This window comes from Oryctolagus cuniculus, chromosome 16 (genome assembly GCF_051225735.1).
Source record: "Oryctolagus cuniculus isolate XC-2025 breed Fujian yellow rabbit chromosome 16, ASM5122573v1, whole genome shotgun sequence".
NCBI lineage: Eukaryota > Metazoa > Chordata > Mammalia > Lagomorpha > Leporidae > Oryctolagus > Oryctolagus cuniculus.
In genome coordinates this window covers 83,474,321-83,494,325 of record NC_142882.1, presented here as the reverse complement: position 1 = coordinate 83,494,325, position 20,005 = coordinate 83,474,321, and the positions used below count along the sequence as shown (strand labels likewise).

At 42.4% G+C, this 20,005-nt stretch overlaps 1 long non-coding RNA gene across 2 annotated transcripts in view; it reads left to right on the top strand.

The window, feature by feature from the left end:
• LOC138845910 (uncharacterized) overlaps positions 1–20,005 on the top strand; it is a 132,235-nt gene that overhangs the window by 79,928 nt on the left and 32,302 nt on the right. For both annotated transcript variants that reach the window (XR_011383228.2, XR_016222808.1), the window contains exon 2: positions 16,038–16,139. This is a non-coding gene — a long non-coding RNA (uncharacterized LOC138845910). The remainder of the gene's footprint in view (positions 1–16,037; positions 16,140–20,005) is intronic.

Here is a 20,005-nt window from a genome sequence, read left to right as displayed (position 1 = left end):
AGCTTAGCAGGATATAATATTCTGGGCTGGAAATTTTTCTCTCTTAGCACCTGTGCTATGTCTCGCCATTCCCTCCTAGCTTGTAGTGCTTCTGATGAGAAGTCTGCTGTGAGTCTGATTGGAGATCCTCTGAGAGTAATCTGATGTCTCTCTCTTGCACATTTTAGGATCTTTTCTTTATGTCTCACTGTGGTGAGTTTAATTACAACGTGTCGTGGTGAGGATCATATTTTTGGTCATGTTTACTGGGGGTTCTATGAGCTTCCTGTACTAGGATGTCTCTGTCCTTCTCCAAACCCGGAAAGTTCTCTGCTAGTATCTCACTAAAAAGGCCTTCTAATCCTTTCTCTCTCTCCATGCCTTCAGGAACTCCTAGAACTCGAATGTTGGTTTTTTAAATAGTATCCTGTAGATTCCCAACAATATTTTTTAGATTTCTAATTTCCTCTTTTTTTCTTTGGTTTGACTGTATCCTTTCCTGTGCCCTGTCTTCTAAGTCCGATATTCTCTCTTCTGCTTCACCCATTCTGTTTTTAAGGCTCTCTAATGTGTTTGTCATTTGATCTATTGAGCTCTTCATTTCATTTTGATTTCTCTTCACTATCACACTTTCCTGTTCTACTAGTTTCTGCGTTTCATTTTGATTCTTCCTTAAAATTTCATTTTCACGAGAGAGATTTTCAATCCTGTCCAATAAGGATTTCTGTAGTTCAAGGATTTGCTTTTGAAAACTTCTAAATGTTCTTATCATAAATTTTTTGAAATCCGTATCTTGCATTTCTTCTATCTCATCATCTTCATAATCTTGGCTTGGGGTGTTTTGTTTATTTGGATTTCTGTGTTTGTTGCTTGGCATAGTTAATTCTTCTTTTGTCACTGTGCGTTTTTTTTTTTTTAATTTTTTTTCATTTTATTTTATACTATGTCTGTGTTAAGTGGACTGCCTGCTGTTGGAGGAGCCTTGGAGGCTTGAGATGGGTGCGGCCTGAGAGCTCTGCTTGGTTCTTCCTGGTTAAGGGTGTGCAAAGTGACACCCTCAGGTTATGTGTGGTAAATCTCTTTTTATTTATTTATTTATTTATTTTATTTTATTTATTCAGGGGGTAAGTAACACCGCATGGCACGGCTGTGCAGAGTTGATGGTATTTAGCTTCCAGTCTCTGGCTTCTACCCAAAGAGTCTGTGTAGGCTCCTCTGGACTCCCACTGGGTTGCCTAGGCTACTGAATTGTAGTGACTCAGTTCCTTAGCTCTCCACTGTTGATATGTAAATCCAGAGAGGGGGCCTGCTCTTTATCTCTTGTGAATTCTTCAAGCCTTGCAGCCTTGCAACCTTTGCAAGGTTAGGGGAAAGAGAAACCCCGAAGCTTTTGTTTTTTTTCCTTCTTTCCGGTAGTGAGTTTGCTGCACTTTCCAGCCCCCCTCTAGATTCTGACCCCCGTTTCCCCGCCAATGTCTCAGGTTATTGAGCTCACCTCCCCTTCCAGCGCCGATGTGCGGACTCGGAGCCCTGGACGTCCCAACTCTCCCCGCTGTTGTTGTGTGACATGCACTCCCCTTCCTGTACTGGCGCGCAGACCCTGCGGCTTCCGCAACACCCGCGGCTCCCGCAGCTCGGCTTCCACGCGGTGGGCGACCTTGTTCTCCCAGTAGGTCCTCCGATTCACAGCCACTCAATCCAGAAGAGTTTCCTCTGCAATATTTTCCTGGTTCTTTTTTCTGAGGCTACCGTAACTCCCCTTTTATTAAACTAAATTTTCCCGGACTATCAGTGTGCGCCCTCACTGTTCCGCCCCAATCCCAATAGTTGATTTTGGCTTTGACTGCCTGTGCCTCCCGGGTCTTTTCCAGAAACTCTTTGCCTGTGCCAATATCTTGAAGGGTTTCTCCAATGTTCTCTAATAACTTGATGGTGTCAGGTCGTAGATTTAGGTCTTTAATCCATGTTGAGTGGATTTTTGTGTAAGGTGTAAGGTAGGGGTCTTGCTTCATGCTTCTGCACGTGGAAATCCAGTTTTCCCAGCACCATTTATTGAATAGACTGTCCTTGCTCCAGGAATTGGTTTTAGATCTTTGATCAAATATGAGTTGGCTGTAGATGTTTGGGTTGATTTCTGGTGTTTCAATTCTGTTCCATTGGTCTATCCATCTGTTTCTGTACCAGTACCATGCTGTTTTGATTACAACTGCCCTGTAGTATGTCCTGAAATCTGTCACCCTGATTGGTGACAACTGACTGAACACAAAAAGGAAACCTGTTGAAGTGAAATCGACACTATGAGAAACGGTGACTTGATCAGCATAGCCCTGACTGTTAATGAACAACTTAATACATTATCCCTCTAAGTAGTTTTTTTTTTTGTCTGTTCTACTTAATATGACTGGTTTAATTCTGTAATTAATACACAGTTATTCTTAAGTGCTATAATTTAACTGAAATGCGATCCCTGTTAAACATAAGAGTGGGAATAAGAGAGGGAAGAGATGTACAATTTTGGACATGCTCAAGCTGACTTGCCCCAAATGGTAGAGTTAGAAACATACCAGGGGACTCCAATTCAATCCCATCAAGGTGGCATGTACCAATGCCATCTCACTAGTCCAAGTGATCAATTTCAGTTCACAATTGATCATAATGAAAGGACTAAGAGTCAAAGGGAGCACATAAATAAGTCTAGTACCTGCTAATACTAACCGATAGAATAAATAAAGGGGAGAGTGATCCAACATGGGAAGCGAGATACTCAGCAGACTCATAGAATGGCAGATGTCCTAAACAGCACTCTGGCCTCAGAATCAGCCCTAAAGGCATTCGGATCTGGCTGAAAAGCCCATGAGAGTATTTCAGGCATGGAAAGCCAAAACACTCTAGCAAAAAAAAAAAAAAAAAAAAAAAAAACAAAACAAAACAAAACAACAACACCTAAATGAAAGATCTCTGTGAGTGAGATCCCAATGGAAAGAACAGGTCTTCAAAGAAGGAGGTACCTTTCTCTGAAGGGAGGAGAGAACCTCCACTTTGACTATGACCTTGTCTAAACAAGATAAGGGTCGGAGAACTCAAGGGGCTTCCATAGCCTTGGAAACTCATGACTGGAGCATAGGGAGATTACTGATGCCATAGACAGGAGTGTCAATTTGTAAAGTCAACAACAGGAGTCACTGTGCACTTACTCCTCATGTAGGATCTCTGTCCTTAATGTGCTGTACATTGAGGCTTAATGCTATAACGAGTACTCAAACAGTATATTTCACTTTGTGTTTCTATGGGGGTGCAAACTGTTGAAATCTTTACTTAATGTATACTAAACTGATCTTCTGTAAAAAAAAAAAAAAAAAGAAGAAGAAATTATCAATTCCCAACTTGACTCTCACTGGGATTAAACATGACAATAGGTCTGATCTGATTTCTTCATCCTTTAAAGAATCATCTATTATTTTTCACTTTATGTTTCTGTGTGGGAGCAAACTGTTGAAATCTTTACTTAATGTATGCTAAACTGATCTTCTGTATATAAAGAGAATCGAAAATGAATCTTGATGTGAATGGAAGGGGAGAGGGAGTGGGAAAGGGGAGGGTTGCAGGTGGGAGGGACGTTATGGGGGGGAAGCCATTGTAATCCATAAGCCAAACTTTGGAAATTTATATTCATTAAATAAAAGTTAAAAAAAAAAAGAAAAGAAAGCAAACCTGTGAAACAGGAGTGCTTCAGGGTGAAGGGGAAAAATAGGTACTTAGATGTTGGATTAATAATAGAATCCTTGTTCTGTTGTATTCACTGTTAGTTGTACACTGAAACTCTACTATAATGAAAATCCATATATGTTCCTTCTGCCAATCAGGAACAGGGACTGGTACCAGAAAGGATAGAGTTTGCCTGCTGTTGAACTGTGAGCTGTTGGAATACTTTCCTGTGTCCTTTACTTTACTCATCTAAATAGTAATCCTTTTCATATTTAAAGTTAAATTTAATATGTTTTTACAAGATTTATTTATTTGTTTGAAAGGCAGAATTAGAGAGAGTGAGAGGGAGAGACCATCTGCTGGTTCACTCCCCAGATGGCCACAATGGCTGGGGCTGGGCTGGGCAGAAGCCAGGAGCCTGGAGCTTCTTCCAGGGCTCCGATGTGGGTGCAGGGGCCCAAGGACTTGGGCCATCCTCTGCTGCTTTCCCAGGCACATTAGCAGGGAGCTGGATTGGAAGTGAGGCAGCTGGGACTTGAACCAGTGCCCATATGGGATGCTAACACCACAGGTGGCAGCTTTACCCACGTGGAAAAGCAGTAAGGATGACCCAAGTCCTCGGGCCCCCGCACCCACCTGAGAGACCAGCAGATGCTCCAGGCTCCTGGCTTTGGCCTGGTCCAGCCCCAACCATTGTGCCCATTTGAGGAGTGAACCGGCGGATGGAAGTTCTTTCTCTCTCTGCCCCCTCTTTCTCTCTCTCTCTGTAACTTGCCTTTCAAATAAATGAATAAATCTTTTTAAAAAGGAAAAGATCTTAAAATAATCTATGAACGTTAAAGTAGAATGATTTATATGCTGCATTTCTTGAGGGCAGCTGGTTTGGGGTTTGTGTGTAAGTGTTCAGTAGTATCACTGCTCCAAAGACTTAGGTTCACCCTTTATTTACTTTCCAGTGGCATGCTTGTATATAAATAGTTGCTTATTATTTGTTTAAGTGTCAGTGTATCACCTCACTCCTAAGGCATTTTACTTTTCTTAATAATTCTTTCACTCTGTGGTTTTCTTTTGTGTCAGGTTAGTGTTCAGCAGTATTTCGCTGGTTTAAGGTGACCTTAGAATCTCTTCTCTAGTCGTTCCTCTACGGAAGTGGTTAACATATTTGGAGGAACTTTAGGGAGCACATCTCAATCATGCCCCACTATGTGAGATTTAAGAAGGACCGCATTCAGAGAATATGGCTAACAGCTGCTTGAGGTCCTCTGTAGCCCATTAATCACGACTAAGACACAACATTTTCTTAGCCTGGAGTATTGTCCTCTACTCCCTTTAACTGGCCTTTAAATGAAAATAAATCATATATATATATATATATATGTATCTGTATATCTATATATTTACTATATATAGATATCTATATATATATATATATATGAGAGAGAGAGAGAGAGAGAGAGAGAGATTCTAAGTAGATTTTCAATAAAATGAAAACAAGACCAGGTAAAACTCTATGAAAGAATCAGAGAAAGTGGACGTCAGTGTAAGATACTCTTTGCTGTCTGTTTGGGTCAGTGGTTCTCACCAGGCATCTTCTCCCCCTGGAACGGGTGACGATGTCTGGAGCCTCGTCTGTTACATTGGCTGGGGCAGGGACTGCTCTGGGCATCCAGTAGGTAGATGCTTAAAGGACACTGCTGAACATCCTACAATGCACAGGACAGCCCCACAAAGCGAACAACCGTCTGGTCCCAACCGTCGGCAATGATGAGACTGAGAAACCCCGAGACAGACCAACAGCTTCCTCAGTCCAGCAGCTTTGGTATTGCTGAGCACTGTTTAGATATGCCTGGGCTGGCTGGCGCCGCAGCTCACTAGGCTAATCCTCCACCTGTGGCACTGGCACCCCAGGTTCTAGTCCTGGTTGGGGTATCAGATTCTGTCCCAGTTGCTCCTCTTCCAGGCCAGCTCCCTGCTGTGGCCTTGGAAGGCAGTGGAGGATGGCCCAAGTGCTTGGGCCCTTCTTGTGTAGTGGCCTCTGCAGTCTTGCAGGAGAAGCCTGGTCTCTCTGCCTTTTGTTTGTTCTCAAATACTTCCAGCGGCCAACCTGTGCTTTGGTCTGGCACAATTAGTCTACCCTACACATCTGTGTAAAGCTGTAGCTCGTCACCCCGTTAGTCAGGGCTGGTAAGTGGCGCTTTCTCTAGTTACTCAGCAAGTTGTTTCAGAGACCTGTGGAAGCCAGCATCCCGCGTTCTTTCAAGCTGTGAACCTGTTCACATCCTTGTTTTCTGTGGTCTGGGGCTGTGGTTCAAAGTCCTTTTTTTTTTTTTTTTTCCAGTCTGTCATTTCACACCTGCCAAGTCAGTTACAGTTGGGATTTAGCTCAAACTAAAATTCAGAAAATGACTCACTGTGCATAGTAAAATGATGGTGACTTCTTTGTGCATGAAAAAGAACGCGACGTCTCTTCCTGCTGGCAGTGCAGGAAACAGAACGTGCGGAAGTGTGAGACCAGGGGCTGCATCTGTCACTGGTATCTAGGATGGTAGAGATGCAGTTTGTCCCCTAGGGGTTCGTGTGCTAGAAGCTCGATGCCCAGTGTGTTGCTGTAGGAGACTGGGCCTAGTAGAAGGTGATGCTGATTGTGTCATTATGGGCAAAGGATCACTGTTGTTCTTGGAGGTCCCTTGTTGGTTTCTGTGAGTGTGGGTTGTTACAACAAATGAACCCAGCCCCCGAAGCCCTCCAGCTTCCTGTATCCCCAGCTGATCTCTCCCTGTCTCATGCTCCCCAGAGTTGGTGCCATTTGTCCCATCTAAGGAGGCCCTCTCCAAGAGACTGAACAGAGGAAGCCATTCAATCTCAGGTGACTTTCAGCCTCCAGAAACATGAGCTACATAAATCTCTGTCCTTGATAATTTCCCCAGCCTTATGTATTTTGTTCTAGTAACAGAAGAAGAACTAAAGCAATAGCTATTGTTAACTTGGAGAGTACCTGAGTGCCCAAGAACTGCCCGTTAGGATGGCTTGTGCTTTGCCAGCCCACTTTTCCCCATCATGCTTTCCCAAACCGTAATTTCAGTGTCGGAAAAGACAGCTTTTGTCTGAGCTTTCGGGATAGAGTAGAGGAATGCAAATCTTATAATTAAGAACCCAGTCTTCATTATCGTCTACAAATCAGACCATATAAATCTGGCAGGCATGGCCCAATATTCTTACTCAATTAATTTGGAAATATATTGTTTGGCTGCTGTGACCTGTTACTGCAGCTGACAAGTTTGCTTCTCTTCAGGTCTATTAAGGATTTCTGGCAGGTGGCAGTGCCAAAGGGCTGGAAAACCTGAGTACAAAGTAATTGTTTCAAATCCTAAGGAGAGGTGAACCGTGTAACCACCTGTAGTTTTCTTGAACGGCATCTTCATTGCCTGAAGAATTGGAGACTTCACATTGAGTCAGTACGAAAAGTATTTTACACTGTTTTGTTGGGAGCTGAAGCCTGCTTATAAGGCTTGAGACAAAGTGATGGTGTCAGAGCTACCGTGAAGAAAATGCAGACACATCCGCAGACTGAAGGCAAACCTGTGCTCCGGTGCGCCCCGTGCTCTCTTCACAGCTTACTGTCTGTCTTCTGGAATCAAGGGATAATCAGGTTCTTCCTGGCTGTAGAAGCCTCTGCCATATATATATATATATATATATATATATATATATAAAATTTTTTTTGGTATCAAAAAACAATGGTGGCAGGGAGTGATGTGATGTGTCAGAGTTTAAGCTACTGCTTGCGTTTATCATATCATTTTGTATCGTATCCCATATCAAAGTGTGGGTTCAGAGTCCTGACTACTCTGTTTCCAGTCTAGTTTCCTGCTAATGCACCTGAGAGGCAGAAAAAGATGACCCAAGTACTTGGGCCCCTGCAGGATGGAGTTCTTGGTTCCTGCCTTCAGCATGGTCCAGACATGGCTATTGTGGCCATTTGGAGAGGAAATCCGAGGATGGAGATCAATAATAATAGCTATAGGATGGCCTCTTATGCCTGAGATAACAGAACCTGTTTGTGTTCTTAAAGAGGAGTTGAGCCTGCTGGAGTAGTTTGCTGTGTTCCTGAAAGGTGTCAGTTTCCTACAGAACTGTTATCCACTGCTAAACTGAAGCTGTAGTAATGAAATTACTTTGATGGACTTCTTTTTGGTTTGGATATGGAAAGAGAAAAGACTTTTTAAAAAAGATTTGCTTATTGGGCTGGCATTGTGGCATAGCAGGTTAAGCCGCTGCCTGCGATGCTGGATCCCAGTTCGAGTCACAGCTGCTTCACCTCAGATCCAGCTCCATGCTAATGGATGGCCCTTGGAGCCATATGGGAGACCTATAAAAGGCTCATGGTTCCTGACTTCAGCCTGGCTGAGCCCAAGCTTTTGGAGAGTGAACCAGCAGATGAAAGCACTTTCTCCTTCCCTCCCCTCCCTCTCCCTCCCCTCCCTCTTCCTCTCCCCTCTCCCCTCTCCCTCTCCCTCTCCCTGTCACTCTTTTATTTATTTATTTATTTATTTATTCATTCATTCATTCATTTATTTTAAAGATTCATTCATTTTATTTGAAAGTCAGAGTTACACAGAGAGAGAGAAGGAGAGCAGAGAGAGGTCTTCCAACCACTGGTTCACTCTACAATTGGCGACAATGGCCAGAGCTGTGCCAATTCAAAGTCAGGAGCCAGGAGCTTCTTCTGAGTCTCTCACGTGGGTGCAGGGGCCCAAAAACTTGGGCCATCTTCTACTGCTTTCCCAGGCCACAGCAAGAGCTGGATAGGAAGTAGAGCAGCCGGGACTAGAACTGGTGCCCATATGGGATGCTGGCACTGCAATTGGTGGCTTTACCTGCTACACCACAGCACTGGCCTCTCTTTTATTTATTTATTTGAAAGGCAGAGTGACAGAGAGAGGAAAAGATAGAGATCTGTCAGCTGGTTCATTTCTCAAATGACTGTAACAGCGAGGCTCTGCAAAGCTGAAGCCAGGAGCCTGGAGTTCCTTCGGGGTCTCTGAGGTTGGTGGCAGGGGTCCAAACACTCCAAATGATCTTCCACTGGCTTCCCAGATGTGTTAGCAGAGAGCTGGATCCAAGGTGGAGCAGCTGCAGACTCCAACTGGTGCTCTTACGGGATGCTGGCATTGTAGACAGTGGCCTAATGCACTGAGCCACAATGCTGGCTCCAGAAAACACCTTTTAATTCCCTAAATCCATGTATTTTGGAGAAGGGGTTAGGGTAGATGATGATAGTCCTTGTTAAGGCCATGTGTGTTCCTGAGTGCAGCTAGGGATGCAATGACTAAAGGAAGGAGTAGTGTGTTAGAGCAAAGAAGAGGAGACCAAGTTGGGTAAATACTTCAGCCATCCATCAAATAGTTTAAAAAGTCAGCCTTTCTTTTTTGCAGCCTCTGACTTAAATGCTTCACTGTCCTTGATCATCAGTTATTTCTCCATTCAGATGCTAATTCACTTCCATACAGGCCCTGCCCAGTAGAGCTACCTATCTGTACAAGACCACCATTACGCTTATCAGAGATTGAGTGGCTCTGTTTCACCCTGAGGGCAAAATCAAGACGCATTAATGCACCAGCATTGAGGTTAGTTTCCACTCCTAAAGCTTCCAGAAGCGGAAGGGATGTAGGGCATGTCTCTTGCTTGGTTAATAAGATTTTGTACAGTGCCTGTCAGAATGCAAAACTCAATAGCTGGTATCTTGAATGGATGAGCTTGCATGCAGACATGAATTCTGTCTCCATGAGGAGTATTGCGATGGTAACTAACAGTGGGTAGAACAGTACATGCATTATTAGTCACTTGAATCATTGCCTTCACTTAACATTAAATTATACATATTTTACTGCAGATACAACACAAAAAGAGAAATTTGCAGTTATACTTTTTGACCCTGTGATTTGTCTCAAACAGGACAGTCCATTAGGTGAATTAACCAGAACAGTGAGAAGTTCGGGGCTTGACTCTGGGCTTGTGGCCAACATCCTTAGAGGCAGAGGTGCCAGTGTATGGTGCTTTGGTTTATGGACTCTTTGCTCTTGATTGGCTCCTAGTTCTACCCCTTTCTAGCTGTGTGTCCTTAGGCTAGGCACTTAACTCTTCTGTGCTTTGTTTTCTTCATTTGTGAAGTGGAGTTCATAGTAACACCAATATGAGTAGATGATTTTATTCAGCAGGTCAATTTGTGTCATATTCTTAAAACAATCCCCAGCTTGTGGTTAGCACTCAAGAAGCATGAGCTACTTTTGAGTTGTCCTGCATGGGACTATCTGTAGGCTTAACTGATTCCCAGTTAGAGGAAAATGCTGTTTTGCTAGGAACTAGGGCATTGTGGGTTTTCAGCACCGCAGGAGACAGTCAGGGTGCAAAGTCACAGGGGGTAACTGTGAGGAAGCGAAGCTCTGGTGGACACGTTTCACTTCTTTCTTGTTCCACTCCCATAGTGGTGACTAGCAAATCTACAGGGAAATGGTATCCATCAGTGCGTTCTGGGAATCTTTATTCTGCCTAATCCGTTTTTAGAAATGGCTCAAATGAGATAATGCACAGCAAAGAGAGGTTCATTTTTCTCATTCCCTAGGAAGTCTGGCATTCTCCGTGACTGTAGATGGTTCAGTGCTTCAGAGGGGGCGGAGCTGTGACACTGCAAGTCTGGTGGCATTGCCTTCATGTTTATGACTACATTGCCTGTCTCCCTTGTGCATGAGAAAGCAAAACTTCCCCGGATCTCCACTTCTCCCCTCCCCTCCCAACTTGGGAGCTTTCTGTTGAGGTTTTATTGCCTAGAACTGGAACATGGCAAGTTCCAGGTGCAAGAGAGGCTGGAAAAATGAGGCCCAGGGTTGTCAAGGTTGGTCCAAGCAAATCATGAGCCTTTACTTGGAACTGGGCATGGTCGCTGAGCATTCCCAAGAATCTGTTTTCAAAGAAAGTAGAGGAGGAGATGGGAATTGCCCAGCTGTTAGTAATTTCTCTGAAACATCAACATTCAGATCTAATGGTCTTCCTGGCTCAGTGCTCAACACTTGAGTTATCTTCATTGGCAATCTAAACAAATTTACAAGTAGGCACCCCTTTTACAGATGAGAAAAACAAGGCAGATGCTAGATGGTAGACATGGGATTCAAGCTGAGACCATCTGACCTCATGTTCACTCCCATTCCCTTGGCAATTACATTGTGCCCACTAATCATGGTTTGATTTATAATATGAATTTATGATGATGCAAAAACATAACTACTCAACCACTCTGTTTTTCACTTTTAGTAAAATAATCAACAAATTATAAGACATAGTAACTTATGACAAAATATGCTTTGTGATAGATAACATTTCTAGAGGTAGACTAAAGTATTTTTTAAACTTTTTTTTAAGACATTTATTTGAAAGACAGAGTTACAGAGAGAGGCAGAGACACACACAGAGAGGCCTCAATTCCCTGGTTCACTCCTCAAATGGCTACAAGTGCTGGAGCTAAGCTGATCTGAAGCCAGGAGCCAGGAGCTTCCTTCAGGTCTCCCACAGGGGTCCAGGGTCCCAAGCACTTGGGCCATCCTCCCCTGCTTTTCCAGGTGCATTAGCAGGGAGCTGAATCGGAAGTGGAGCAGCTGGGACTCAAGCCAGCGCCCAGATGGGATGCTGGTGCTTCAGGCCAGGGCTTTAACCTGCTGTGCCACAGCACCAGCCCTTAAAGTGAATTTTTTGAGCATGTTTAAGGTGTGCTAATCCCAGCTCTGATGCTTGGTAGGTTAGGTGTATTAAATGAATTTTCAGCTGATGATATTTTCAACTAGTTTATTGGGCTGTAATCCCATTATAAATCAAGGAGCATCTGTATATCAGGCTTTCAGGCAAAGTGATTCCCTGGTACTTCTTTGAGCAAATAAAATGTGATTTATCGGGTACATTATTAGAGAGACTCTCCGGTGGCTTCTATCAGAGAGTCCTAGTGAGAGAATTACTTACCATAGCAAATGACCTGGAATTCCTGTGAAGTGCAACCTCTCCCCCAAGCCCCTGGCCACTTTCCTTGCCTACCCACCTCAGGAATTCTGTCTTGATCTCTGGAGTGTTTTGCCCAGGATCCATTTTTTCCTGTCAATTTATGGCAGGTCCCAGTACAACGTGACTCTGACAGTGTGGGTGACCCTCAGGATTCCGCGACTTGTGATAATTACCGAGTGTAATGAAATCTTCAGGAAATAGACGATCAGCGCGCCTCTTTTCAGTGTAGGGAGGAATTCATGGTTCACCAAGGATGCAGCCTCATAGTTTCCACTCTGATTGCACTTACACCTGGTTTGCAGTCTAATTATGCCGTCAGCTCTGACCCACATGTCTGGCTGTGCAGCTGCAGGGAGAGTTGGTACTGTGCTCGCTTGAAGGGAACTTTGCAGGCCCCTCACAGAGAATATCAAGGAGTTCCTTCTATTGCTAAGACCTCTGTTTTCTTACCATTCTTTTCTTTTCTTTTCTTTTTTTTTTTGGCAATAGTAGACCTGGTTCACCTCAGTGAGCAGCAAAATAGGATGCGTTAGCACTTATTGATTTGGGGTTGGGGAAGAAAATAGATACTCTTTCCAGTGTGTATGAGCAAGTGAGCTCTCATCCACTGGTTCACTTCCCAGATGTCTGCAAGAGCTGGAACTGGGTCAGGCTGGAACTGGGAGCTGGGACCTCAATCCAGGCTCCCATGTGAGTGGCAGGGACCCGTCACTGCTGCCTGCCACCATCTGCAGCAGCAGGAAGCTGGAGTCAGAAGCCAGAGGTGAACACTGAATCCAGGTGCTCTGATACGGGACATGGGGCTCTTACCCACCAGGCTAAATGCTCATTCCCGGATAGATACTCCTAATGAAGGTCTGCTTTCTAGTGTTTAGCACTGAAATGCAAAATCACCTTGCGTGTCCAACAGTTGTCAGCACGCATTGGTCGTTAATAAAATCTTAGCATCCATGGAGTATCAAGGCAGTTTTGGTGTACAAAATTTGTATACATAAAGTAAAATAAGAATGTCTTTGATAGATCTTGCATTGACTCTGGTTGCTTTGGCTAGCATGAACATTTTGTAGATAGCAGTTCTTCCACTCCATGAGTAAGGACTATCTTTCCAATGGTTTTTGCATCCTCAATGATGATTTCTTTCCTCAATGTTTTATAGCTTTCATTATAGCATTTTTTAGCTTCTTTGATTAAGTATTTGCCTAAATAAAGATTTTGTAGCAATTGTTCAAAAAAATGGCAGCTTTGGAGACTTACTGCCTCCCTCCAGAGCAGGGAGATGATCAAATTTTTTCTGTACAGGCCAGGTAGTAGATATTTTAGACTCTGCTAGACACACGCTTTCTGTCACAGACATAGCATGAGAGCAGCCATCAGCAATATGCAAACGAATGCATCTGCATTCCAATGAAACTTTATTCTGAAATTGGAATTTCATTTAATTTTTACAAGTGACAAAGTAGTCATATTTTCTATCATTTTAAAATAAAAAAATCTCATGGATACAAAAACAAGCAGCATGTTAGGTTTGTTAGTGTTAGGTGTGTTAGTGTTAGGTGTGTTAGTGTTAGGTGTGTTGGTGTTAGGTGTGTCAGTGTTAGGTGTGTCGGTGTTAGGTGTGTTGGTGTTAGGTGTGTCGGTGTTAGGTGTGTCAGTGTTAGGTTTGTTAGTGTTTGGTGTGTTAGTATTAGGTGTGTCAGTGTTAGGTGTGTTAGTGTTAGGTATATTGGTGTTAGGTGTGTTAGTGTTAGGTGTGTTAGTGTTAGGTGTGTCGGTGCTAGGTGTGTCCGTGTTAGGTGTGTTAGTGTTAGGTGTGTTAGTGTTTGGTGTGTCGGTGTTAGGTATGTCGGTGTTAGGTGTGTCGGTGTTAGGTGTGTCAGTGTTAGGTGTGTCAGTGTTAGGTTTGTTAGTGTTTGGTGTGTTAGTGTTTGGTGTGTCAGTGTTAGGTGTGTCAGTGTTAGGTATATTGGTGTTAGGTGTGTCGGTGTTAGGTGTGTCCGTGTTAGGTGTGTCCGTGTTAGGTGTGTTAGTGTTTGGTGTGTCGGTGTTAGGTATATTGGTGTTAGGTATATTGGTGTTAGGTGTATTAGTGTTAGGTGTGTCCGTGTTAGGTGTGTCCATGTTAGGTGTGTTAGTGTTTGGTGTGTCGGTGTTAGGTATGTCGGTGTTAGGTGTGTTACTGTTAGGTGTGTCGGTGTTAGGTGTGTCAGTGTTAGGTATATTGGTGTTAGGTGTGTTAGTGTTAGGTGTGTCAGTGTTAGGTGTGTCGGTGTTAGGTGTGTCGGTGTTAGGTGTGTCAGTGTTAGGTATATTGGTGTTAGGTGTGTCAGTGTTAGGTGTGTTAGTGTTAGGTGTGTCAGTGTTAGGTATATTGGTGTTAGGTGTGTTAGTGTTAGGTGTGTTAGTGTTAGGTGTGTCAGTGTTAAGTGTATTGGTGTTAGGTGTGTCAGTGTTAGGTGTGTTAGTGTTTGGTGTGTTAGTGTTAGATTTGGCCTCTGAGTGGCAGTGGGTTGACCTGTGCTGTAAATCATCTCTACCAGAATCTTCTGTGGTGATGGAATTGCTCTGAGATTGAGCACTTGAATAGTGGCTAACAAACCGAGGAACTGTGTTTTAAATTGTCATCAATTGAATTTTAGATAGACACATGTGACTAGCGACTGCTGTGTTAACCAGACCAGAGCTCTGCTGTTTACCTTACCAAGATGCAAAACTTCCAACTTGTGTGTGTTTAGGTCAGAATTTTGAAAGGCCTGATTGGCTTAGTTAGGGCAACATTCACCTAATAGACACTTGGCTTCCAGGAGCCCTTTTACTGGCAGGAATCAAGTGGGGGTTTCCTGCAGAACAGCACCTGAATATACAACCCAATAGGAGTTTGCTATAATTTCCTGAAATTTTTGCATTTTAAAAATAGACTTCTAATGGAAAAGAAGGGAATGGCTGAAAAAAAAAAATCACACTGTTCGTGGCATCAGAGAGGAAATAGACTTTGTGACTGTATCTCTTTTCAGCTCTCTTTAATTCACCAACATTTTGAGATTTTTTTTTAAATCCTTGCAGAAAATCAAAAGGGGTCCAATTCATGCATAATCATCAGGCTCCGGACAGCCACCAGTTCTGCTGAGCTTCTGGTTGAGGCGTTGCATCCCGAAGTACTTGCTCTGTGATATCTTGAGGGAAGAGGAGCCGTAGCTTTGTAAAGCTGCATTCTGTCTCACAGGACACGCGTGCAGTGTTAATGGGCAACGTTCCCTGGTGTGCCAGAGGACGTCGCCCGTCTGTGTCAGCATGCTACATGTGTGGTCAGTCTTGAAGCACTGTTGAGCAGTGCTCTCACTAACTGTTTCAGGTTTTTCCTTTGTGATGTCAGAGTTGTTACAGGGAAGGCTGTTGGTGAAGACCCGGCGTGAAAGACGTTGGGAGCGAGGGGGCCTTGTGCTCCTGAGGGCTTGTTTGCCTTCTGACCGCGTGAACTCCCTTGCAGCTGTGCGTGCTCATAGACCCTTTTCCTAGGCTCACCGCTTTTTATTTTTGGCATTTGAAATTCAGATAACTTTATTTAAATTGAAAATTATTAAAATTGCATTTAAAGAACGTTGTTATAAAAATCACAAGTATTTCTAAGTAAGGCAGAAGTATTCCTAGGTTAACAAGACCAGATTTAACTTTGGACTTTATTTTTTAAACAAATTGTAGACAATGGAAGGAAACAGGTTATTTACAGAAAACAGTATCTACATATGTACTCAGAAAGGTACAAATTTGGTGAAAGACTTCAGTACACACTGACATCTCCGAAGCAGTTCTCAGAGCTTCGTTTTACTTCCTTGGATTTAATGCCTAAGATCCTTCTTCATCCTCGATCCTGGGGGCCAAATAATACTTTAAATGTCCCGTGTCAGCAATTTTATACTCAACAACAAGGGGTACATCTGCAGACATACTGAGTGTTACTGTAGGAGAAAGCGGAGTGGCTTTTGTAAAGAAGTTTAGGTACCTCAGTGCAAAAGTTAGCTGCACTGGCTCATTCATCTCTATGGTAACGGCTTCCTCTTCTTTATCAACATTGCTCGTTTGTGACAACTTAATGTTTCCATTTCCTAGTTCTCCTCTGGCGGAAAACTTCACCCCATCTTTTGCACAGTTTGCATGTTTTGTCCCAGTTTTTTTTTTCTTTCTCGTTACACACACACCTGACTCCCCATCCCCATACACAGTTCTTAGGAATATAGATGAAGAAATGACCTACAGATGATTAGGTCATCAGTTCACTAAAGATGCTTAAAGCCTTTACTGCTGTGTCTTAGGGTCCAGGAGTCCAGATTTAAATCTGGAAGCGACTGGGGAGCTGTGAAGTTTTGAAGTCAGAATACCCTGCTTTTGGATGGCTCCTTACTCTGCGGCTAAAGGTACTTTAATATCATATTATGAAAAAACAAAGACTTTAAACATGACTTTCTGACACTGTATGAAAACAGTTCGCTAGTGCTCAGAGCCTCGGCCCACACAGTAACAGCGTATTTGGCGGCTGAGGCTGCCAGTTACTCTTGAGGTCCATTAGGAACCCCAGACCGTCTCTGGGGACATCCTTGCTTGCGTGGTGGGTAGGTAGGGGTGGGGATACCAATGCAGAAGGAGAAACTGAGCAAGACTGCACTGAGGAGATGGCGTTGCAGCCAAGACTTCTGCGGTAGGAAGGGCGGAACCGGGAATGTCTTGGAGCAGAGATGGGCAGGAGCTGCAGCAGTGAGTACGCAGACGCAGAAATGGAGGCGAGAAGGCAGCCGGAGGCGTTCAGAGCAGCAAGTAGCAAGAGGGCACAGAGTTGAATTTTAGAGATAGTCAATGGTTACATCATGAATTAGGAAATATTAAACAACAGCAAAGATCCAATATTATTACAGAAAATTGCAAGTTACATCTCTTAGTTGGAAGAGTCGGTCAGGACTAATTATTTATGGCAGAGCTGAAAGTGAAGGATCAGCCAGAGGAGTTACATCCAATTGGAAAAGAAAGCAGGCTCCGTAAATTTATATCTTAAGTTTTCCTCAAGATACCAAGGGGTTACATGCCTCAAATAGAAACTTGGCACGGACATACGGCTGTCGCTAATTCACTGGCCATGTGTGAGTTTGCATCTCTTTTGGTCTTCTGTGGGGATTAAAATAAATCTCCAAATGCTAGAATATTAAAGGACTTGGAAGCAAGAGAAACCCACATATCATACTTTAGACAATGTAGACCTAAGATACTTGACATCAAGCAATTTGCTCTGAGCAGAAATCAACAAGAATCCTGAAGAATTTAGTAAGGCCATTGTTAAACAAACCAAAACAAATTCACCAAGCTATTGAATCTATGAAGTCTCAAAGAAATTGTAGATATGCATATTGTAATCCACAACGTGATTGCCTGACTGCTGGAGACTGACATAGTGTTTAAGTTTTTAAGCCAAAATTTGTAGACATGCTACTATAGCAGTGTTTGAGGTTCCTATGAATGAATCCAAAACAGAATTCTATGATACAGAGAGAAAGTTCATATGTATTATTGGTAATGAGTGGAAATATGTAGAGTTATTGAAACAGGGAATTAGCAAGTTATTGTTTTGCATGGACAACATGGAAAGTGTTTTTGAATGCATTTACCTATGATGGCAAATGGAGGTGACAATTCTTGCAGCAAATGCAGGCACATTTGGCAAAAAAATGTAGACCAAACTTGACTCTGGTGAACCCCTTCAAAGTGTCAGGCACTATGCAGGCCACTATCTCCTGGTTTCCTGATTTACTTTTCAAATGCCAGTAACAGCTGAGGCTGATCCAGGCCAAAGTCAAGACCAAAACTCTATCTGGGTCTGCTGCATGGGTGACAGGGATCTGAGTACTTGATCATCTCCTGCCACCTTCCAAGGGGTACTTTAGCAGGAAACTGGATCAGAAGCAGAGGAGTCGAGACTCAAACCAGGGATCCCACTATGGGATGGGGGTGTCCCAAGCTACATCTTAGCTGCTGTACCAAATGCCTGCTCGTCTGTCATACCCTTCTATTCCAGAGAGAGAATGAGAAATTAATATATAAGCCACTATATTTATCTCAAGCACAAATGATGACTGTGGTCAAGGGAACAATAGTATGTGATTTCAGTGCGTAAATATTAATTATCATTCTTTGTCTAGAGGGATGTTTTCACTTTACTTGCTTTGCTTTAAAATTTATTGTAAACTTCAAAATAAACACCTCCCCAATCTGGTGACAGCTAAGTGGTTGAATCTCACTTCAGTTTGGCTTCTCGCTAATTAAATTAAATCTTAGTTCATTGCTGCCGACTGGTCTCCACCTATTTGCTTATTCCTTAGATGATGGAGCTTAAGAGACTCATTCCTCTGGGTATTGAGATGTTGGTCAACTTTTTTTAGATTAATTCCTCATATAAATTTGGTCTTTTCAACCTGAGAAAAGAAACAGGGGTAAGCCCAGTTCTGGTATATCTCTGGGTACCACAAGCAAGCCAGGTATGAAAAACCCAGCTTGTGATTTGGCAGGATGAAGCCCTAAACCAAAACATCTGTTCTATTTTTTTTAAACAGCTTGTTTGACTCAAATAATTAAATTTTAGAAAATATAACACTCCCCCTATTCAAGAAATTTAGCCTCTTTCTTTTAGCAGCATTGACATAGAGATAGAAGTAAAGCATTAAGGTTGCAGCTACGACCAGAGATATGAAGTATGGTTAAATAACTGTTCAAGGAGAACAAACGTAGTTTGAAGCGCATGGATTTATAATCTACTTTCTGCTCAAGGACAGTTCTGCCAGGAATCCCTTATTATATAAAGGCTTTCTACAGTTCACAGAGCAGTTGTTTTCTGGTAACTGGTTCATGTCCTATGCTATTCTTACATTCCTTTTTGAAGAACAACAAATTTTCCTCATTTTTTAGAATAGCATGAAAATTTTGTTACCCAAAACACTGACATTTAATGAGACTGACATTTTGCTTTATAGAATGTCAAACAAATGGGAATGCTAGCCCTGTACATCAGTTCCAATGTATGCCCATGAAAGGAATCGCTGATTCCTGTACATGTACACATATGTGAAAACTATTTGAGATGAAATGAAGTGGTCTAATGGTTTTAGATTTCTTCCCTGAGTAGACTGTCAGTTGCTTATGTTTGGAATGCAGCCCTCCAGGGAACAATGCGATCTGTAAGTGGCTGAGATTTTCAATTACACCTGGTAATTTGTCAAATGTTCACTTCATTTAGCATTAATGTTTATTGATAACTTTTAGAATCTAGGTCATTGTGTCTCGTCTTTTTGATCACTTTTATCTTCTGATAGTTATAGTTTTAAATATAGTTAGTGATTGATTGCCTATTTAAAGAGCTACTCAATCACCTTTAAATGTGCAATCTGAATGCCTTTGGCTAGTTTGAATGATTTTGTGTGTGTTTGTGGAGTTCTTTCTTAAAGAGTTACAATCTAAGAACAAAGCATTTAAAACAGGCTTATGTACACAAACTGTGCAACTCTAACTCATGTAAATCATCTTGGGTTCAATTATGTTTATTCCATCTGTTTTTATCATCTGCTGTTGCAAAAATTTATCATTTCTATATGGTATTAAAATGTAAATGAATCAAGAGAGGAAACACATCTGTGGATGGTTAGTAAAGCTACATTCATCAAGTAAGCGAAGTCATAATAATTAATTAAATCTCACTGCCCATATAGGCTCGTGATTGTGTATTTAATGTGTATTTGCATAATCACATAATGGGGTCTATATGATTCATGCTTTGCTGAGTGTAATCTGGATGCACAAACCACAATTCAGAACTAGAGCTGCTTATTAAGATATCAAGGAGATGTTTTACTTTGTTTTCAGCAACTGGTTATAGGAAGTAAATAAGAGAAGATACTTTTTAAAGGTAAGTTACACATTCTTAAAATCTAGCAAAGTGACTGATTGACAAGCCAAAGTCACAGAGAAGTGCTGGCTTTGTCTTTGAAGCTCTGCTTTTGAACCTGCACTGGTCTTGCCCTCTTGATGAGCAGTGTAATGAGCAGATCTGATGTGGGGAAGATTTAATCTTTTGAAGAAGTGGTATGAGCAGGCTAGGTTAGGCATTGTCCTGAGTGCTGTTGTAGGTAAAAGGTCCCTTGCTCATAATAACTTTTTAATGAATCACATTTCAGTTACTCTAATCCTACAAGCACTGAATAGACCCTAGCTGATGGTTTTAGGACTATATTCTGGTGCACTATTG